The sequence below is a fragment of the Pteronotus mesoamericanus genome, unplaced genomic scaffold, assembly GCF_021234165.1.
Source record: "Pteronotus mesoamericanus isolate MK-2021 breed Mesoamerican mustached bat unplaced genomic scaffold, CSHL_Meso_final scaffold_36, whole genome shotgun sequence".
NCBI lineage: Eukaryota > Metazoa > Chordata > Mammalia > Chiroptera > Mormoopidae > Pteronotus > Pteronotus mesoamericanus.
This window is the reverse complement of record NW_026555313.1, coordinates 3,388,607-3,394,990: the sequence shown is the minus strand read 5'-3', so window position 1 is coordinate 3,394,990 and position 6,384 is coordinate 3,388,607. Positions and strand designations below refer to the sequence as shown.

The window sequence follows — 6,384 nt, the reverse complement described above, 5'->3', positions numbered from 1 at the left end:
ACTATAAGCCCTTGACCTCCCCCTCCCCATTTTCTTAGAGCATTTGCCTAAAAAAAAAGTTCAGTTATAAATTAACTTCTTTGGTTTACCTCCCTTTGAGATGTAAATCTTCTCCCAAACTCTGGTCAATTTTGCAACCCAGAAATGTCTTTCTCAAGGACTTAGGAGGCATTTTTAGAAAACATGAGCATCAAGACAGATAAGGTCATGAGCTGGCCATGCACTGGGTAGGAGGTGTCAGGACAGTGAAACTACTGGCAGAGCTGATGGAGCAGGTGATGGTCTCACATCAATGCCATGTGTGGCCAGGAGTTAGACCTCCGGGTACCTAAAATTTGTGGACAAAAAAGAGGCCACATTCTAAATTTGACATGCCCAGGGGAGGCCGGCATGGTGGCCTCACAAAGTCAGAGACAGAAATACCCAAATAGGATGGTCTGCAATTAAAACTTTCTAGCTAGCAGCAAGCTGTGGCAGGTAGTCTGGTCTTAGGCTGGTATCTTTCTTGACAAAGGTCAATCTTTACCTTAATTGAGCCTGTCTTTTGTCTTTTTGTGTCTACAACAACATACATTTGGAATGTCAGGGTAATTTCCTTTTTCCAGACTCCTCAGGACACAGCCTCCCATCAGTACAGGACCACAGAGTCCTTCATTGTTATTGTCATTGTGTTAACTGTCAACTGTTAACTATTCCATACCCACCTTTGTAAAAGAAGAATGTGTCTATTTGTTTTACTTTTTACCCAATCCCAGAGATTTCTTGCTTTGCTTTCTCTAGCCTCCCTTATCTATCACCAGTGAATTTCATGTAATCCTCCTCATGTCTTCCTCCTCTGAATCTGATGTATAAAATAAGTAGCAAAACTGCATTTTGCTGGAGCATTTTCTTAACCTGTTGAGATTTTTCTCATTAGCAATTGCCATCAGTTTGGCTCAAATAAATGAAAAATTTGATGTTTCTTACATTGACAAATTTCTGTCATTAAAAATCTGGGTACAACCTTAGACCAATTTGATGCTATTGATTTTTCTGACAATGAAATCAGAAAACTGGATGGTTTTTCTTTGTTGAGACTGAAAACATTATTGGTAAACAACAATGGAATATGCCATGTAGGTGAGGGACTTGATCAGGCTCTGCCCTGCCTGACAGAACTCATTCTCACCAACAACATTCTCATGGAACTGGATAAGCTGGACCCTTTGGCATCTCTCAAATCACTGACTTACCTAAGTATTCTAAGAAATGCTTTAAAAATAAGAAGCATTATAGACTGTATGTAATTTATAAAGTCCCACAAGTCGGAGTACTAGATTGTCAGGTGAAACTAAAAGAGTGTCAGGAAGCAGGGAAAATGTTCAAGGGCAAATCAGGCGCACAACTTGCAAAAGATATTGCCAGAAGTAAAACTTTCAATCCAGGTTCTGGTTTGCCAACTGAAAAAAAGAAAGGTGACCCATTGCTTGGGGATGTAGAAGCAGTTAAGAATGCCATCTCGATAGATGCAGAAAAAGCATTTGACAAGGTACAGCACCCATTTATAATCAAAACACTCAGCAAAATGGGAATAAATGGGGCATTCCTCAACGTAATAAAGGCCATATATGAAAAACCTACAGCCAATATCATACTCAACGGGCAAAAACTGAAAGCTTTCCCACTAAGATCGGGAACACGACAAGGATGTCCGCTCTCACCGCTTCTTTTCAACATCGTATTGGAAGTCCTAGCCACAGCGGTCAGACAAGAGAAAGAGATAAAAGGCATCCAAATAGGAAAGGAGGAAGTAAAACTATCATTGTTTGCAGATGACATGATAGTGTACGTAGAGAACCCTGTAGACTCTACCAAAAAACTCCTCAACCTAATAAGTGAATTTGGCAAAACAGCAGGATACAAAGTCAACATTCAGAAATCAAAGGCGTTTTTGTACACCAGCAATGCAATAGACGACGAAGAAATCAGGAAAAATATACCATTCGATATAGCACGAAAAAAGATAAAGTACCTAGGGATAAATTTAACCAAAGACACAAAAGACCTGTATGGAGAAAACTATACAACATTGAAAAAAGAAATTAAGGAAGACACAAATAAATGGAAGCATATACTGTGCACATGGATTGGAAGAATTAATATCCTTAAAATGTCCATACTACCAAAAGCAATTTATAGATTCAACGCAATCCCTATTAAGATACCAATGACGTATTTCACAGAAATAGAACAGACATTTCAAAAATTTATATGGAACCATAAACGACCCCGAATAGCCGCAGCAATTTTGAGAAAGAAACACAACGTAGGAGGGATCACAATACCAGACATCAAACTCTACTACAAAGCCACTATACTCAAAACAATCTGGTACTGGCACAAGAACAGACCCATAGACCAGTGGAACAGAATAGAAAGCCCAGAAATAAGCCCAGGTCTCTATGGACATCTAATATTCGACAAAGGGGGCAGAAGCATAAAATGGAGCAATAACAGCCTCTTCAACAAATGGTGTTGGGAGAGCTGGATGGCTACATGCAAAAAATTGAAATTGGACCATCAGCTGACACCATACACAAAAATAAACTCAAGATGGATAAAAGACTTAAATAGAAGTCGCAACACCATCAAAGTCCTCGAGGAGAACATTGGCAGGAAACTCTCAGGTATCCCACGCAGCAATTTTTTCACTGATATGTCTCCTAAAGCAAGGGACATAAAGGAAAGAATAAACAAGTGGAACCTCATCAAAATAAGAAGCTTCTGCACGGCGAAAGAAAACATCAGCAAAATGAAAAGGGAGCCAACCATTTGGGAAAATATATTTGCTAATGATACATCAGATAGAGGTTTGATCTCCAAGATATACAAAGAACTCACTCGACTTGACTCCAAGAAGACAAACGATCCAATCAAAAAATGGGCAAAGGACCTGGGCAGACGCTTTTCTAAGGAGGAGATACAGAGGGCCCAGAGGCATTTGAAAGGATGCTCTGCATCACTAGCCATCAGAGAAATGCAGATCAAAAGCACCATGAGGTACCACCTCACACCGGTCAGAATGGCCATCATAAACAGATCCACAAACAACAGGTGCTGGTGAGGCTGTGGAGAAAAGGGAACTCTAGTCCACTGTTGGTGGGAATGCAGACTGGTGCAGCCACTATGGAAAGCAGTGTGGAATTTCCTCAGAAAGCTGAAAATGGAACTGCCTTTTGATCCAGCGATTCCCCTGCTGGGACTATACCCTGAGAACACCAAAACGCCAATACAAAAGAACCTATGCACCCCAATGTTCATAGCAGCACAATTTACAATAGCCAAGTGTTGGAAGCAACCTAAATGCCCATCAGTAGATGACTGGATCAAAAAATTATGGTACATATACACAATGGAATACTACGCAGCAGAAAGAAAAAAAGAAGTACTAAACTTTGCGACAGCATGGATGGAACTGGAGAGCATCATGCTAAGCGAAATAAGCCAGGGGGCGAAAGACAAATACCATATGATCTCACCTATAAGCGGAACCTAACCACAATGCAAAGAAGCAAGGAAAATATGACCAGCAACACTGAAAGGACAAGAAATCAACAGAGACAAGAGGGAAGGGGGGGAGGGCAGGGAAAGGGAAGGGAAGGGTCAAGTCAAGGAACATATAGCATATAGCAAGGAACATATTTCTCTGATGGCTAGTCATGGGCAAAACCAAAGGGGAAGAGCTAGGGAGGGAAGGTGGGAGGGGGCAAGGGAAAGAGGTGGGGGGAAGGCAGAGACAAATGTATTTAAAAAGTAAATAAATTAATTAAAAAAAAAAAAAAGAATGCCATATCACATGCATCAACTCTGGATGAAGTGGAACAGTTGAAGGGCTTGCTGCATTGGGGTCAGATACCTGACACAGAATGCAGAGCAGGCCACACCGATGATGGTGGAGAGGAAATGGAAGAAGACACAGTAACAAACTGATCCTGAGCAACATGGCCCACACATCTATAGGATGTACAACATGTCCTCTTGGAACAAGTCCTGCTTTTTGAACATGGGATAATAGCCTTGCTTGTGTTAGCAAAAAAGGAGTTCATAGACATTGTTGAAATGCTTCAAACTGCTGCTGGTCATTTTGTAATGTAAATTTTGAAATCTAGATGTCGGTTTTCTACAAAGTGTAAAAATAAAGACACTCAAAGTGAAAAAAAAAGACAGATATGATGCCTATATACCAGTCTCTTTTGAGAAGATTGATAATTAACTTTGATAAGTATCCATCAGCAAATGCAGATGGCTTAATTATATTTAATACCCTCTCCCCTAGTGTACTTCAGTATTTTTTCACTAATTCTTCCCAGTGCTTCAAAATTCTTCCATCTTTTGTTTCAAGAGAATAGGAGTTCTCTAACTCTCGCATGTGGCAATAGTCTTAACTACTAATGCAGTGGTCTTGAAGATATTTTTTAATACTGTTTAACTCCATCCTGTTTATTCCATCTGGTGCAATTTTTGCTTGACACTGTTAAAAATCTCACAACTGGGAACAGAGATGGAGGGTCTTAGAAATAAACCTCATCAAATTAACTTTCACATGCACTGCTTTCTAAAATCATCTGTACTTAATTTAGTATTACACAGCTTGTAAGGATGTTTTTGTATGGAATTATAGAACCAGGGAGGAATGTATGGGAATAAATGTCAACTGGTTTCCTTGGTAACATCACATAAATAGTGATGCTAAGTATGAAGAAATGAGAGAGTAGGGCTTAACTACTTTTGTGTCCTTTGTTGTATTCTTTTTCCTTTTAAAACTTGTATTTGCTCATTTTGTAATTAAAATGTATACAAATAGTAAGAAAAAAACAAAGTTTCAAACATAAGAAGAAAGAAATTCTGATTTGCAAACAAATATATCTGTGACTGGTGATTCCTAAGAAGAAATGATAGTTATAAGTGATAGATTTTAAAATTTATTTGGAAAAGATTATGAAGATATATATTGTTGGGAAAATAGAATTAAAAATATAATGTCCTCCCAACCAAGACCTCTCCACAAAGTTCTAAGAGAAAAAAAAAATTATTATTGAATATACATTAAACCAGAATATGATGTGCATCACAGGCTATCTACAAAATGATTGCAAAGATGAAAAGAAATATTACACTTCCCTATAGCTAAGCAGATAGACCAGCATATACATTCTTAAGATAAACAATAACTAGTCCTTAAGTAGGAGGACTTGACAGCATTTGTCACACAGTTTATCTAACATTAACTTTATAATTGAATCAACCATCAGTGCTAGTCAATTGGTTTTATGCAAAGAAAAAATAAACTTCTCATATCTTCATGACTGGGAGTAGTTTTGCAAATGGGAGCAAGAAGCCTGCTGAAGTTAGGCTCCTCCCCTACCTCAGAAACTGGGAGGTAGGGGCACTCTCTTCCTTGGACATTTACATTCCATACAGATAGTTCCCAAGTCTTTGAGAAAGACACTCCTTTTTCATAAAGCTGACAAAAGGAATTAATATTAGGAGGACTTAAATACATTTCAAAGAGACAGAAAGGACTTACACATGAAAGTTTTCTAAAGTAAGTTGTTGGGAACCGTCCTGCCTGGTTTCAGGAACTGTAGCCTCACCAACAGGCAAGAAGGTTTGGAAATGAGCAAAGAGGCCTTGGGAAAATAGGCCACTGAGGAGACAAAACCTGTCCCCTGTCTCCCTCATATCACCCTAGTTGGCCCTGGAAGATGGCTGGTTAGTCAATGACGGGTAAGGCCCCTTGATGGCAGGGACAACCTAAGACTGTCACAGTCTCATGGGGAACATCAGGGAAGAACTTGGGGGACACAGAGAAGGGGCAAAAGGCCCTCACCCTTCAGCTTTGTCATGGCCAGTATCCTCATTCTATCTGAAAGAAGTCTCCTTACCTCTTGGCTACTCTGCTCCACCTGCCTGGCTCAGGCTTGAAACAATACTAAAGGCAGGTCCAGCCCTAAACTGGATACGGTAGTACCCAGGGACAATCAGACCTGGAAAAGAAATGCATTAAATCCTATGAAACTTATTTTGCTAGGAATGCCCTTGAGCTTATGGGTACTGATGTTTGGGGTTGAGTATAGAATGTGATCAGTTTCCCCTGGTTTCAAAGGAGCACCACCCTGCCTACTAAACCCTGACCTGAGGCAAATCTCTGTGTTTCTTCAATTGTTTTCTATGATTTCTATCTGTTTTCTGTAAACATAACCTTTTGACATTGATTGATGAACTTTGCATGTCTGTTGTATACCCCTGCAGCATGTCATTCTCAATAAAGCCACTTCAGAAGAGGGGCTCGGGGCATTCTCCACTAGAGGGAATCACCACCCTCTTTTCCTGGCAGACTGAGAG

At 39.8% G+C, this 6,384-nt stretch overlaps 1 pseudogene; it reads left to right on the top strand.

Moving 5' to 3' along the window:
- Nucleotides 1-218: 218 nt before the first annotated feature.
- LOC129086092 (U2 small nuclear ribonucleoprotein A'-like) lies at nucleotides 219-3,969 on the top strand (annotated as a pseudogene).
- Nucleotides 3,970-6,384: the final 2,415 nt, after the last annotated feature.